Source organism: Anabrus simplex, chromosome 1 (genome assembly GCF_040414725.1).
Source record: "Anabrus simplex isolate iqAnaSimp1 chromosome 1, ASM4041472v1, whole genome shotgun sequence".
Classification (NCBI taxonomy): Eukaryota; Metazoa; Arthropoda; class Insecta; order Orthoptera; family Tettigoniidae; genus Anabrus; species Anabrus simplex.
The window spans coordinates 1,476,335,082-1,476,352,622 of record NC_090265.1 but is presented as its reverse complement, the minus strand read 5'-3'; positions in this window follow the sequence as shown (position 1 = coordinate 1,476,352,622).

The window sequence follows — 17,541 nt, the reverse complement described above, 5'->3', positions numbered from 1 at the left end:
GTGCCATCGTTGCCGTAAGACCTATCTGTGTCGGTGCGACGTAAAGCAAATAGCAGAAAAAACTTTCTGTGATAATGGAAATATGGCGGACATTCGCATAATTAGCTTCAGCCAGGCAGCACTTCCGTCTCTCTATGCAATTCTAGCTCGTTGCATGCACTACAGGAAGGTATGTTTCATTTCATTCCCACTTCCGGTTTCTGAGAGAGGGGCTACCCTAAAATTTGCCTGTCTTTAACTGGTTCATTGTTGTCGTTTGGTAATAACGCGTAGAGCAGTTCGATAAGAAATTCACACACGTGATGAGAGAAATACCGCATCCTTCTGAATTGTGCTATAACTTGTAAATTTTCTTCTTGCCGAAGTTTTAGATGTTCAGATTTCCGTTACTTAAGGCTGTAATTTTTTTTACCTTCTGAGTGTACCTGTGCAACAACCGATGTCCGTTGGTTGGGGCGTAGGAAATGTCTACGGTATTCCCTGCCTGTCGTCAGAGACCAATAAAAGGGGTAACCCTTGGATCTAAACTTGAGACCTTAGGGCCCCTAGCCATGTCTGACATTGCTTCCATGGAAATCTACCAGCTTAACCACATTAATTTTTCTATCGGACCTCATTTAGTCCATTCTTGTAGTCTTCCGATCCAGACAGTATTAAGGTTGCGAGACCTAGCCGAACATTTCATTTTAATAGCCCCCTGAATACAGGATCTAGATGCCCATTTCTTACTCTGTTCCGACCACAACATTGTTAGGTTTGTTAGATCTAGGGAGTGGACTTGACCAGGTTTTACGACCAAATGCCCTACATGACACGATCCTGTGCAGAAAATGTACTGAATAATATATTACGTGTTTCTGCAGTGGTTGGCAGTGAGCTGTGTAGTGTGTACAATTTGAAGATCTGAAACAGAACCCCATGAACTAAATGCTACTATTATTGACTTTATGTCCCAATAACTACTTTTAAAGTTCTCCGATGCCGAGATGGCGTGGTTTTGTGCCGCAGCAGTTGTTTTAATTGCCAGTAAATCTACCGCCTTGAGGCTTCGTACCTGAACACATTGAAATACCGCTTCTACTGTCTGAGGTAATCATGTCGACTCGCAACCGGAGACATTTACGCTGTTTTCTCAGTTATGAACTGCCCACTTTTACCGTACATTTATTATTATTATTATTATTATTATTATTATTATTATTATTATTATTATTATTATTATTATTATTATTATTATTATTATTATATATGCTAGTTGCTTTAAGTCGCACCGACACATATAGGTCTTATGGCGACGAATGGGATAGGAAAGGCCTAGGAGTTGGAAGGAAGCGGCCGTGGCCTTAATTAAGGTACAGCCCCAGCATTTGCCTGGTGTGAAAATGGGAAACCACGGAAAACCATCTTCAGGGCTGCCGACAGTGGGGCTCGAACCCACGATCTCCCGGATGCAAGCTCACAGCCGCGCGCCTCTACGCGAACGGCCAACACGCCCGGTATTATTATTATTATTATTATTATTATTATTATTATTATTATTATTTGATCTGTTTTTACTGCGTATATCTTAATCTTTCTCTTCTGTTGTAATCCCTTAACACGTCCTTTCAATGCGATGCTTTACGAATCACCTAATTATTATATATTTATGTATTTATTTACTTACTTATTTATGTATTTATTTATTTATGTATTTATTTATTTATCATACCATTATTTAGGCATCAGTTTTAACTTTTATGCTTTCTTAAAGACCACAATGGTCATATTCCAGAACACAGCAACCTATCCACATCCTGTATACGGTCGAGTCAGAGAAAATTCGCGTTTGTTTGCCTGTAATTTCATGTCGTTGTGAAGACACGTATTTAGGTTCTCCGTTCTGTAGATTTGGCCGCGCATTGCACACATCAAACACTTCTGGATATCACAGACTGACTGAATATGGCTCCTCTTGTCTGGGACTGAAAATGGCTTCCTGCACCATGGACTTAAAATATCTTTCTTTTTTTTTTGCTAGTTGCTTTACGTCGCACCGACACAGATAGGTCTTATGGCGACGATGGGACAGGAAAGGGCTAGGAGTTGGAAGGAAGCGGCCGTGGCCTTAATTAAGGTACAGCCCCAGCATTTGCCTGGTGTGAAAATGGGAAAACACGGAAAACCATTTTCAGGGCTACCGACAGTGGGGTTCGAACCTACTATCTCCCGAATACTGGATACTGGCCGCACTTAAGCGACTGCAGCTATCGAGCTCGGTACTTAAAATATCTCCTTGACTTGTGTTACCTATCTTATGTACGTTGCCTAGCGACAGTGAATCTATGCATATAATCTTGGTGACAGCACGTTGGATTGTCATGTCCCAACACACGTATTCCGACGGTTTTTCCTTCATAACTCACCAAGGAAAATAAAACTGAAAAATCTGGCTTCAAGGTGGATTCGGATCCCGTTCCATTTACCTATGTTAAAAATTACAGATCTCTGTGTGCTGTAGATTTGAATGGGCATCGTGCACACAGATTTACATACAGACATAGAGACACTTCCTTTTATTATTATAGAGACTTTACGCAATATTGATAGTTTGTGAGTTATGTCGATGGTTTTCTTTAAAAACCTCGTAAGTCCGAATACTCTTCCTATCCATTATATTCCTTAACACTGGTCACGCCTCCCAGTCTCATATTTATATGCAGTCCAAAACAATAATTTTCGTTATGGTCATTTTTCCTCTGCCAATTTGTAAAGGAAAATGAACCTTAAATACATTGTACTGTAGGAGTGTGTAAATTTGCCATGCAATCAACATCCCTACAATACGGTACGGTAAGGTCCATTTTCCTTTAGACAATACGAAAGGAAAATGAACACAGCGAAAATTATTCTCATCATCAATCATCAATCAATTCTGATCTGAATTTAGGGCAGTCGCCCAGGTGGCAGATTCCCTATCTGTTGCTTTCCTAGCCTTTTCCGAAATGATTTCAAAGAAATTGGAAATTTATTGAACATCTCCCTTGGAAAGTTATTCCAATCCCTAACTCCCCTTCCTATAAATGAATATTTGCCCCAGTTTGTCCTCTTGAATTCCTACTCTTATAAACGCCATTCAAACTTATTCGTCTACTAATGTCATTCCACGCCATCTCTCCGCTGACAGCTCGGAACATACCACTTAGTCGAGCAGCTCTTCTTCTTTCTCTCAATTCTTCCCAACCCAAACATTGCAACATTTTTGTAACGCTACTCTTTTGTCGGAAATCACTCAGAACAAATCGAGCTGCTTTTCTTTGGATTTTTTCCAGTTCTTGAATCAGGTAATCCTGGTGAGGGTCCCATACACTGGAACCATACTCTAGTTGGGGTCTCACCAGAGACTTATATGCCCTCTCCTTTACATCCTTACTACAACCCCTAAACACCCTCATAACCATGTGCAGAGATCGGTACCCTTTATTTACAATCCCATTCATGTGATTACCCCAATGAAGATATTTCCTTATATTAACACCTAGATACTTACAATGATCCCCAAAAGGAACTTTCACCCCATCAATGCAGTAATTAAAACTGAGAGGACTTTTCCTATTTGTGAAACTCACAACCTGACTTTTAACCCCGTTTATCAACATACCATTGCCTGCTGTCCATCTCACAACATTATCGTCACGTTGCAGTTGCTCACAATCTTGTAACTTATTTATCACTCTATAGAGAATAACATCATCCGCAAAAAGCCTTACCTCCGATTCCACTCCTTTACTCATGTCATTTATATATATAAGAAAACATAAAGGTCCGATAACACTGCCCTGAGGAACTCCCCTCTCAACTATTACAGGTTCAGACAAAACTTCACCTACTCTAACTCTCTGAGATCTATTTTCTAGAAATATAGCAACCCATTCAGTCACTCTTTTGTCTAGTCCAATTGCACTCATTTTTGCCAGTAGTCTCCCATGATCCACCCTATCAAATGCTTTAGACAGGTCAATCGCGACACAGTCCATTTGACCTCCAGAATCCAATATATCTGCTATATCTTGCTGGAATCCTACAAGTTGAGCTTCAGTGGAATAATCTTTACTAAAACCGAATTGCCTTCTATCGAACCAGTTATTAATTTCACAAACATGTCTAATATAATCAGGAAGAATGCCTTCCCAAAGCTTACATACAATGCATGTCAAACTTACTGGCCTGGCCTGGCCGCTTTATGTCTATCACTCTTTCCTTTATACACAGGGGCTACTATAGCAACTCTCCATTCATCTGGTATAGCTCCTCCGACCAAACATTAATCAAATAAGTACTTCAGATATGGTACTATATCCCAACCCATTGTCTTTAGTATATCCCTAGAAATCTGATCAATTCCAGCCGCTTTTCTAGTTTTCAACTTTTGTATCTTATTGTAAATGTCATTGTTATCATACGTAAATTTTATTACTTCTTTGGCCTTAGTCTCCTCCTCTATCTCGACATTATCCTTGAAACCAACAATCTTTACATACTGCTGACTGAATACTTCTGCCTTTTGAAGATCTTCACATACACACTCCCCTTGTTCATTAATTATTCCTGGAATGTCCTTCTTGGAACCTGTTTCTGCCTTAAAATACCTATACATACCCTTCCATTTTTCACTAAAATTTGTATGACTGCCAATTATGCTTGCCATTAGCTGCCTTCTTTGCTAGATTCAATTTTCTAGTAAGTTCGTTCAATTTCTCCTTACTTCCACAGCCATTTCTAACTCTATTTCTTTCCAGTCTGCACCTCCTTCTTAGTCTCTTTAGTTCTCTATTATAATAAGGTGGGTCTTTACCATTCCTTACCACCCTTAAAATACAAACCTGTTTTCGTATTCCTTAACAATTTCTTTAAACCCATCCCAGAGTCTGTTTACATATTTATTTACCGTTCCCCACCGATCATAGTTACTTTTTAGAAACTGCCTCATGCCTGCTTTATCAGCCATATGGTACTGCCTAACAGTCCTACTTTTAAGACCTTCCATTCAATCACATTTATTTTTAACTACCACAAAAACAGCTTCATGATCACTAATACCATCTATTACTTCAGTTTCCCTATAGAGCTCATCTGGTTTTATCAGCACCACATCCAGGATATTTTTCCCTCTGGTTGGTTCCATCACTTTCTGAATCAGCTGTGCTTCCCATATTAACTTATTTGCCATTTGTTGGTCATGCTTCCTGTCGTTCGTATTTCCTTCCCAATTTACATCTGGCAAATTCAGATCTCCCGCTACAATCACATTTCCTTCCATGTCGTTTCCCACATAGCTGACTATCCTATCAAATAATTCCGAATCCGCGTCAGTGCTACCCTTTACCGATCTGTACACTCCAAATATATCAAGTTGCCTATTATCTTTAGAAATGAGCCTTACACCTAGAATTTCATGTGTCTCATCTTTAACTTTTTCGTAGCTTACAAATTCTTCTTTCACCAGAATGAACACTCCCCCTCCCACCATTCCTATCCTATCTCTACGATACACACTCCAGGGCCATGAGAAAATTTCTGCATCCATTATATCATTTCTCAGCCATGATTCAACTCCTATTAAAATATCTGGTAAATATGTATCCATTAAATTACTTAATTCTATTCCTTTCTTTACAATACTTCTACAGTTCAACACTAACAATTTTATGTCATCCCTACTTGATTTCCAGTTCCCTGTTCCCTTATCACCGCTCCCTAGGCCATCCCGTTTCCCTGAATGTACCTGATGGACTGCATACAAATATATGACCGGGAGGCGTGACCATTCTTAAGGAATATAACGTTTAGGAAGAACATTTGGGCATACGAGGTTTTAAAAGAAAGCCATCGATATATAATATTATTAAGAGGAAAAACGTGCTTGTTTGTAACGAATAGGCTCAAAAACTACTGAACCGATTTTAAAAATTACCTCGCCTATAGAAAAATACATTACCAGTGAGTAACATGGGCTGTATTTTATTTTCGAAACAATACGAGGTGAGGGGCACGGCGGGGGGAGGGGGAGATATAAAAATAATGGGCTATTATAGGCAAAATATCCAATTTGTCGTATAACGACGAGACAAAGATCAATTTAATCTTCTTGACGTAAGGAGCAAAACTCGGTAAGCCCTACGGGCCCGGAAACCATCTTTTAAGGCCCTAAAACCAATCGTTACGGAGATGTTGGCATCACACTACCCCTGCTCTAGGAATCGGATAAAGTAATGAACTGCCGTAACCATGGCAACGTCAGCTCTAGAATTCTACAGCAGGGAAATTATCTACAATAAATCACAAAAACCTAACATGTTACACACATGAAAATTGATATTTGGAATTCCTTTTAAAAATAAAAGAAAACAAATATTCGTTTTCACAAAATCGACTTAAGGGGGGTGGGATGGTGAAAAGAAGTGAGGAACGAGATGAATTATTTATATGAGGATACATATATCTCAAAAAATGAAGATTTTACAGACTTTAAAATTAGTACTTGGAATCTCCTTTAAAAATGAAGACTTTTTTTGGAAAATCCACTTAAGGGGCTGAAAAGAATAAAAAGCGAGTGAATTTTTAAAATGAGTATCTTATTCTTCTTCTATCGCTTTACCCACACTTGTGGGGTTGCGGGTGCGAACTGTGTCGTACATGTGGATTTGACCCTGTTTTACGGCTGGATGCGCTTTCTGACGGCAATAGTATGTTTAGAGATATAATCTATACTTCTATACTAATATTACAAAGAGGAGAAATGTGTAAATTTGTTTGTAACGGATAGACTCAAAAACTACTAAACCAGTTTTAAAAATTACTTCACCTATAGAAAGCTACATTGCCAGTGAGAAAAGCCTGTATTTTATTTTCAAAACAATTCAAGGGGGGCGACAGGGGAGATATAAAAATTTTGAAATAATAGGCTAATATAGGCGAAATCGAATTTGTCGTACAAAGACGAAGCAAAGCTCCGTTTAAGCCCCTTGACGCAAAGAACAAAACTCGGTAAACCCTTCGGGCCCGAAAACCATGTTTTAAGGCCCTAAAACCAACCGTTACGGAGATATTGGAACCACACTACCCCTGCTCTAGGAATCGAATAAAGAAACGGAAAGCCGTAACCATGGCAACGTCAGCTCCAGGATTCTACAGCAGCTAGATTATGCATGTACGTTTGGGCATAGCTGCCAACCAAAATTGATACACATATGACTTACTATCTGGAAAAAAATAAACTGTTGTGTAAGACGCTCATAGCAGTCCTTTGGGCGGGGATGGAAAGGGAGTGAAGTATAAAAATAATAACCCGGGAGATCTCCGTAGTACAGCGACCAGCGGTTGCCGACGGGCCTCCATTTTTACGTACTGGCTTAGGTTTCAGCATTTTTCGGAGTCTATTACTTATAGTTTAAACGATTTTATATCAAATCATGGAGTAGTAGTATCACTGATGTTATTAGTGCCGATATTTTGGTCCACTTTTACGATCATTGTAACCATGAAAACAACTGTACACAATTGTCAAGATGTTGCGCCCAAGACTTGAAAAACTTTCTCAACATTTATACTCAGATTCATTATGTGATGTGCGACATGGGTGACAAGCCCTGAGAATTATAATTCTAGATAATTATAGTAGTTTCTTTTATGCATCGCGTAATTCCTTGATCATTTGTAATAGTTACGAAATGTCGGATCAAACAAATACATTCAATAATATTTATATTTGTGGTCCTATCTAGCGGAAGTATACTTATACTAAACCTGCAGCTTTGTGAAGGAAGCAGTTATACCTAGGTTGGAATGAAGGGAAAACATGGTAGCATAAGATCTTAGAGGTCGACGCTAATTACGAACTAATATTTAGAGGCCCCCATGTAGAAAAGAAGAAGAAGATACACTCTAATTCCTAACATGACTAATAATTTCTACGTACTTAAGTATATACACCAGTGATATAAATATCTAATGTAGTCGCTCACACCGGTAGTATGAGTAACTAAAGCCAGTTTCTGATAACCCGTACGAAGAACGGGTACTTCTGCTAGTGAGTTATAAGCAAAATACTAAGTGGGGGGGGGGGCTATTTTTTCATGTTTCTGTGGCTGACGGATTTTCCAGGAATTCTTTGTCGGGAAACCTCAGATTCGTAATCGGCATCCCATGAAATATAAGGGAGCAAAGCAATCATAACTACCCCACAAGTTGATTTAAACACTCCCGTTCAGCACCTAACGACTGGCTATGTTGTCCAAGGACCGACCTAGTCAATGGTACATTTACATCGAATTGTATTACTTATAACTGAAGAGTAACTGGTACAGACCTAATAACAACACTTTGTGACGCTCACTTCCGAACATGAATATCTGAGTTAAAAATCTTAATTGACGATGAATGAACACCGCTTAATTAAAGATAAGTACGGTATGTGTGACGTCATGCAGTAGACACCTGCTTTGCCTGTACTTTTAAAGCGTTAAACATGTCTGTTTCTGTACATCACATAGAAATACATCAAATATTTACATAATTCTACTTTGCTGTACTCTACATGAATCTATACTGGTAAGTAAATATTTTTTGTTCAGCCTTTTGTACACAATACGACTCTGTACTTCGTTTTAGATGTAATTCACGCGGTGCCCACGGTATATCTTCCCCGAGTCTTACTTTCTGAAAGCATTTGTCCTACCTTGATGTAGAAAGAAAAGGGATAGGGTTTTATTCCAACTTCCCAACCTCTAAAGCGCCCTTCAGCATTATAAGACAGCTCATTTTCGTTCTCTAGCCTTCATAGTTATTCTTTTCAATACTTCAGAACAATTTCTTAACTTGTGTTTGATGTTCATAATTATAATATAACTGCCTTATGGTTTCCACAAGATATTTCCTGCCTATAAGAATAAATCAAACGGGATGAGCTCCAGGGGCTCACAACTCGAGAATATGGGTTGGCGACCGTGCACCCTTAGCTTCAGCACAGTTGTGCAAGGTTTACCAATTTTCATCTTTCCTGCCCGATCTCCCTTGGTCGACATTTGACCTCTTCCGACCGCAAAGGTATTAAGTTTTCGAGGCCTATGGCCCTTCTTGTCCTTTGGCTTTCTATTTTCAAAACCTCTGAAGGGTCAAATTTCTTCCTCCCTCTCTTCTGTTTTACTGTTAAGAACGGCTGGATATCTAACATTACCTAAAAGAATAATAATTACCAAAACTACCACCTTCCGCGGAATGAAATACTTTTTCTTCTGTTTGTCTTTCAGTTCTCCTTCTACCGCAATGTGAATGATATTTATTGTCCATGAAAGAAGAGCTTCATTAAAATATTCCTCAATACAGAAGGATGGGAAGGAAAACGTGGATAGCTATCAAATGCAACTTCATTACCGACTGTTGTTCCTTAATAAGTTTAGTCTTCAGGCCTCGGTGAATTAACTAACCGTCTCCTCGATCCTTTATCTGCAACTAGCTCTGTGGCTTCATGCAGTTTCACATCTCCTACATTTAAATAATCAAAAACTGGGTCTAACTATTGCCACGTTGGTCTCCCTCAACTTCTCTTACCCATCGTGGACAAATCCATTATTCACCTAGGTAACCTACTCTACTCCATTCACCTAACGTGACCCCACCACCTACACCGGTTTATGCATACACCTTTACCTATCGAGTTTAGTCCTTACTTGGCCGTATCTACTCATTCTGAGCAAAACAATCATAACTACCCCGCAATTTGATTTTAATCACCCCCTTTCAACACCTAATGATTGAACTATATTGTCAAAGGACCGACCTATGAAATGGTACGTTTACATTACATTGTATTACTTAACTGTTTCCACCTGTTTGTACTAGCAATCACTCTCATTATTTTTCATGTCGGCCACTTCCAACTACTAAACGAGATATCCTGCGTCCACTCAGTTTTCAATCTCGTATAGCAAAGTCGGTCTGAAAACAGACCGATATAAAGATGTTAAGAAAGCTTTTCGATTTAAACCCATCAAATGTTATCAATAAATTCCCATCTCTAATATCAAGGCACTGGGCGGACTGTATGTGTCACAGTTTATATTTATTACACTGAAATCTATGCTTGAATTTCGCAAGTACGTTAGATGTAGCTGAGATGATGATGATGATTATTATTATTATTAATATTATAAAATGTGCTTAGGCCTATTGGCAGCCCGTAGTAAACATTAATCACACTTAAACACTTATTCAACTCTATATAGCATATTTTTAAAATGTATTGTCGATGTAATCCTTTTTTTATTTTTTTTTTATTTTTTTTTTTGCATGTGCACATTTTGGGCAATGGACCTTCTTTACTGTGGAAACCAATAGTAATACTCAGGATAAGTTCACCTCACGCTAGGTTGGAATAAAGCCTGTGCGAGGTAGACTGCCAAACTTTGTATTACGAGGAAAGAGTGTGAATTTTTCTTCCCGGACAATAACCGGTGCTCAGCAGTGAAATGCATCAAAATGACTTCCTTTTTCTGCGGAGGCTGAGAGAGGATTTCCATTCCATTGTCATCTCTTTAATGGCCTACATTTTGTTGAAGTAGCCTTCTCCTCTACGTTTCTAGCGGTCATAACTGTCCAGGGTGGAAGCGTGCAGGATTGGATGGGCCACGGACGAACGGAGAATTCATCAGCCTCTTCCTTCACCCGTCCTTTATGCAATACCCTTATCTGGTGGATCGATGGGCTTGCTGCTGTTCTACGTTACTGGTTTCCCAAATCATTTCAACTTAAATCTCAACGGAACGCATGATCTGTTCATGTGATGTAGGCCTGCGTGACATTTGAGATCATATCATATTTAAGTAACAAGGAATGAATTTAGATAATATTTAAATCCATAATATCCAATTCTATATCCAAAAAGTAAAATTGCCTCTGTGTATCAGTGGTAGAGTATCGGCTTCCGTAACCCAAGATGGCGAGTTCAAACCCGGCAGAGGTTTATTTATTTAGCGTATGGCTTATACAGACATAATCAGTAATATACATATATACATATTTACAGCTGAGAAACAAAGCAACTTGTGCTTCACAATTGAATGTCTAATTCTTCGATCCAGCGTGCAGCATCCGGAGTTAGCAGCAGGAAGTCATCCTCATCACCGTGATAGGCTCGAATCCTACATTCCCTGACGATATGACGAACAGTCTGGTGTGGAGCTCCGCAGTCACAGTCTGGGTTAGGTAGCTTTTTCCACTTATGGAGAGCGGCTCTGCACCGACCATGTCCTGTTCTGATTCTATTCAGGGCAGTCCAGGTCTTGCGTGGTAGGTGGGATCCACTTGGAAGTCTGGGACCTGAGAAGAAGGTATGAAGGCGCACATCCGTTGCTGCTTCCCATCTACTTTTCCACTCATCAAGAGATTTAAAATCTTTAGCATCCATGTTAGAGGCATCACGCAGAGTTGGATGGCGTGATTTTAGTCTGTTAAGATTCAGAAGTGGCAGGTCACTATTCACGGGTAGACTAGGATTTCTTGAGATCTTGTGAAATTCCTTCATAAGGGCATTAGATCGGCGTAGATCAGGTGGCATTATACCAGTTAGCAGTGGAAGCCAATGAACTGGAGTAGATGTGATTGCGCCAGATATGATGCGCATTGTGGTATTAAGCTGGGTGTCAACAAGCCTTGTATGATGACTGTTCATCCAAACAGGTGCACAATACTCGGCACTTGAATACACCAAACCCAGGGCTGAAGATCGCAAAGTGGTTGCTGAAGATCCCCAAGTAGTTCCACACAGTTTATGAAGGATCCGGCAGAGGTAATCGGATTTTTGAAGGGCAGAAAAAAAAGTCCATTCGACACTCCATCTCGTATGATGTCGGCATGTAAAAGATATCTGGCGACACATTTGGTATTTACCCGACACAATTAATTAAATCTCAGCCAGAGACGCCCAACAGAGTTTCGGTTTACTCCGTCTGCCATCTAGTAAGCCTAGAGTGAAACGGAACGTCGAAATTGACGAGCAGACAGCCAGATGGCGTCAAATTCAAATGTTTGCACATGGCAGCAGAGGCCGTAGATTATTATTATTATTATTTCGTATGGGCCACCTAAGGACCACGACATTCAACTATTACATTTTGGAATGGGCTTTGATGTTTGCCCGGTAGTTGCGCATCCTCAGGCTGTGTTGCTCCTTCCTCTCCTTTGTCCAAAGGACGCCAGTCTTCTTCGTTGGTAGTCTGTCCTGGAACTCCTTATGTTTAAGTATATTATTATTATTATTATTATTATTATTATTATTATTATTATTATTATTATTATTATTATTACCCCTCGTCGGAGGGTCTGGCTTACAAGGGCCTCACTCGGCTAGAAATAGCCACACGAAATTATTATTATTATTATTATTTGTGAATAAGCCCATTCAGGAATACACAAAGTACTAAGAGCCCGCTTCCTTTGGGTTCATATTTATTTCATTATCTTGCCGTGGGCTTCTTTCTCTCATTGCTTCAATCTTTCCCGGACTCATTCTTCGGTTTGCACCCGTGGACAAGGTGCGATTTTTGTGAATTTTGGTTTGAAGGAACTCCCTGTTTTGTATGCCTTCGTGAGTAGTTCCTGCCAATTTGAGGTTGCTTTGGATATCGCCCTATCAATTTCAGAGTATCCGTTTTGGTTTTAGGCCTACTTTTGTTTTCATGGGATTTGACAATTCAGTTTGTGAGTACGACAAGGTCCATTCCTTTATGCATCCAAAAATAGTAATCTGCATTTACTCTCACTGTCAATGTCTGTGTGTTTTTCGATTTGCTTCTGACTCACTTTGAATGTTACGTGAAGAATATTCCTTCTGACTTTCTTATTTTAAACACTTTTTATTACGCAACATATCGATGGCTTTCTTTTAAAACCTCGTATGTCCAAATGTTCTTCCTACCCATTATATTTCTTAAGACAGGTCACGCCTCCCGGTCATATATTTGTTTGCAGTCGATCAGAATAATTTTCGCTGTGTTCATTTTCCTTTGCTAATGTCTATAGGAAACTGGACCGTATTGTAGGGTTGTTGATTGCATGGCAAATTTACACACTCCTACAGTACAATGTATTTAAGGTTCATTTTCCTTTACAAAGTGGCAGAGGAAAATGACCATAACGAAAATTATTATTTTTGACTGCATATGAATATGAAACCGGGAGGCGTGACCAGTCTTAAGGAAAGTAACCTATAAGTAGAGCATCGCCATGACGAAGACATAAACTACAGTGACTCTATATGTACAGTGTGGCCAATGAGTGCTTCATTCTGATTGGCTCCGCCATGTTTTTGCCAAATGTCCCGTCAGCTGATTTAAACGTGTTTTCAGCACAGGGTAAGATCACTCTTTATGCAATTTCAGCGAAGTGCAGGCTACCTGTTTTAACCTTAATACACCGAAAATATGTTCTTATTAAACACGGAAGATTATTTAGTATTATTAGTTAAGAAATGCGTGTGAATTTACGTATTTCTGAGGTCTGAGTTTTGAATAAAATTACGCCAGGCTGTTATGCTTATGGTTGCAGAAACAGATCAGGAAAGGTTTTAAAAATGAAATTAGGCCATTGCTTATTTTCAGCACGTTATAAGACGCTCCCAACAACGAGTAGAGTTGTTTCGTGCATTATAATGGTAACAATAATAACAAAATGGGTTAGTAATTTTATAGAGTCCAGGATAGTAAATGTCAGATTTCTCCGTTAATATTCGCCGTATCGAAAACCTGTACATAATGAAAGTTGTTTAGCATATAATTTCCAACATTTTACATTTTGTGCGATTTTACCGTGTAAGGAAAATAACAGAGATTTTCACGATTATATTATTTTTCACAAATGTTCAAGTATCCCCGAAAATATCTGTTTTATCTGAAACCTGTACTTAACAAAACTTACAGGAAAGGTCACTCCCGATCGTTCAAACTTTTATGGCTATTCATCTGTTGAAGGACGTGGTTGGTTATAAGTGCCGCCTAGCATCAAGTTGAGTTTTCCCATGCATTATAATGATAACAATAATAGTCTGACTCCGTGGTTGAATGGTCAGCACACTACCCTTCGGTTCAGTGTGTCCCGTGTTCGATTGCCGGCCGGGTGGGGTATTTTAATAGATCGAGCTTGGGGACTGGGTGTTTGCGTTTGTCCCAACACTCTCCTCTTCATACTCAGACAACATACCACACTACAAATTACCACAGAAACACGCAATAGTGATTACATCACTCCATATACGATTTGTGTCAGGAATAGCATCCGGCTGTTAAACGGGACCAAAGCTACATGACACAGTTCCCACCCACAACCCCATAGTTGTGGAAAGAGCGGTAAAAAAAGAAGAAGGTATTGATAAGTGATAGCAATGCATTAGCAAAACCTATAGTAGTAAACAGAATGTTTAAAATACAGCGGATATCTACCAGTACTAACCGAACCGGGGCACAGAATTAGTCGCACATCACTGAAATCGAACAGCGGGTGGTCGATAATTGAGTCCTGAATACAAGTACACCGGGACCAGGAAAACTGCTTGTTTTCACCGAGCAACACGTAGTATTTTCTCAAACGATAGGCCTGTTGTATAGTGATACTAACATTTAATTCCTCGTTACGTGGATCAAACAGTAGCGATCATTAAAGGAGCACTATACATAACCCGGGGACCATGGCAGTTGCTTGTTTTCGCCACTAAAGAGTAGCAGGTTTTCTCTATTATTACTATTGGTACGACGAGTAAAATGGTACAGTATATTATGCTAACTTATATTACGTTAACATAAATATGGAGGTAGGTAATACAATTTTGTCTACCCATCGGTTAACTAGTCATATTATTTTCTATCTTCTGCGTGTGTTCAGATTATATACATACCGATAAGTCATATATAAAAAGTACACTTTTACGTATAGTTTTATGATACTGCGTTGTACATTCTGATATGTAAAACCATGTAACCTGATGTATGGTAATGTTACTTTTTTACATTTAAATGACCAGGCGAGTTGGCCGTACGGTTAGGGGCGCGCAGATGTGAGCTTGCATCCGGGAGATAGTGGGTTCGAACCTCACTGTCGGCAGCCCTGATGATGGTTTCCGTGGTTTCCCATTTTCAAACCAGGCAAAATGCTGGGGCTGTACCTTAAATAAGGCCACGGCCGCTTCCTTCGTATTCTTAGGCCTTTCCTGTCCCATCGTCGCCATACGATCTACCTGTGTCGGTGCGACGTAAAGGAAATAGAAAAAAAATGTAGGCTAACTTTACAGTCATCACATACATTATTCAAGACAATGATTATACTATTTTATGCCACATGTATTATAATATAAATGTTATGATAGGCCTAGCTACCAACACAGAATTTCTAACCTCTTCAATAATAATTAAAACTTGTAGGTCTATACCACGTATTACTCTAAATTTTGAAGTCTTACGTCAAGTAGTCAGACTCTGAATATAACAAATACTGATAGGCCTATATACATACAGCATAAGCAAAATAAATAACATCTTAAAACATCGACCTAGTCTATTCTTTACTGAAATAATAATAATATCACTCTACTTCATCTATCAGCTGATTGAGTACTTGGCAAAAACATGGCGGCTGGACTGGCCTTGGCCACACTGTACATATAGAGTCACTGTAACATAAACGAGGAAACAGTGTTATAGAGCCAGCTGGCCTAATCCGGACATTCCTGCACATCTACCACCTAATGAAGCAAGGTGAGAGGTATTAGCAACCTTTCTAACCCTAGAATTCCTAAGCATTTTAGTAAATTCCCAAGGAGAGTATCCAGGACTCGTATTGTTTCAGAGTGGGTAAAATTCTATTTTACCGTGAAAGCGGTAGCATAACTAAGATATCACAAACAGCATTGTTAAAATTCAACCTATTTTATCGTCATCCATATTAAAATTCAGAGTTTGTACTCTACCTACCGAATATATAAGTTAAGTGAAGGGAATATGGCCAGGAATGTAAAATGGCCAATAGGTCGGGTAGGGCGTAGTTCGTAAGGTAAACGAAAAATGGCAGTAACATAGTACCCCAGACGTGTCTCTTACGGGTTCTGGAAAATCACTGCTGCTGGGGAGTGCATGGAGTGTGGTCGAGCTGCAATCATCTGTAGTGGATGCTATATGGAGAACGAGCTTCTTATTTCACTCCGGTAAGAACGCGCTTGTTCTCATATCTTATCAAATGAAAATCCACAGCCTGCTTCCAGTCATTCGATCGGGTCAGGAATGGAATGAATGAAGCCCCTATCTAGCGGCGAGGATAGGAATTGTGCCGGCTGCCGAAGCCCGTTGCACCCCTCTCGGGTAACGATTAATGAATGACAGATGGAATTAAATGATATTGGAGAGTGTTGCTGGGATGAAAGATGACAGGGAAAGACCGGAGTACCCGGAAAATCCTGTCCCGCCTCCGCTTTGTACAGCACAAATCTCACATGGAGTGACCGGAATTTGAACCACGGAACCCAGCGGTGAGAGGCCGGTGTGCTGCCGCCTGAGCCACGGAGGCTATTCATATCCTTTCAAAACCTAACTATAATTGTTTGTTTGTCGCGTGTGCAGTTTTCTACGCTGATTGGCGTAGATATATCGAAATTTTCTTTAACCAGGCATTACCTATTTAGGACTGTTTTAAAAATCAACCTTGTTGTTAATATGGCCAGTGGCCAGTCTTGATCATACTAGAAGCAGTTGGCAATATTAGCTGCGTTATGGGAAAAACAGGTTTATTTGAAGCCAAGGAAGAGACCAGGAAGAACGACAAACTAACTACCAACAAGAAACATCAAGAAACATCAAGACTGTACGCAAGTTGAGGAGAATGGTACGGCCAACAAAACTTCATCAGAACGAACAGAGAGCTCGTACTCTATGATGACAGTACTGACAGGATCTCTGGTGTTAAATTCGGCATTTACCGGACGAAAATAATCAAAATATCAAACAAAAGAGATCCGTTCCTTTTTTAATCTATTGGAGTAAAACGAAACGTCGAAATTGATTCGGAAGATAGTGGGTTCGAATCACACTGTCGGCAACCCTGGAGATGATTTTCTGTGGTTTCCCATTTTCACACCAGGCAAATGCTGGGGCTGTACCTTAATTAAGGCCACGGCCGCTTCCTTCTAACTCCTAGGCCTTTCCTATCCCATCGTCGCCATAAGACCTATTTGTTTCGACGCGACGTAAAGCAACTAGCAAAAAAAAAAAAAAAAAAAAAATTGATCTGCAATCAGAAAAAATGACGTCAAATAAAAATGCACTGTGCTGTATGCTGTGAAGATCAAGTGCAAGATATGGGACTTTTTTCTGTCTGTGGGAATTTTTTTCTACTGGCTTTACGTCGCACCGACTCAGATAGGTCTTATGGCGACGATGGGACAGGAAAGGGCTAGGACTGGGAAGGAAGCGGCCGTGGCCTTAATTAAGGTACAGCCCCAGCATTTGCCTGGTGTGAAAATGGGAA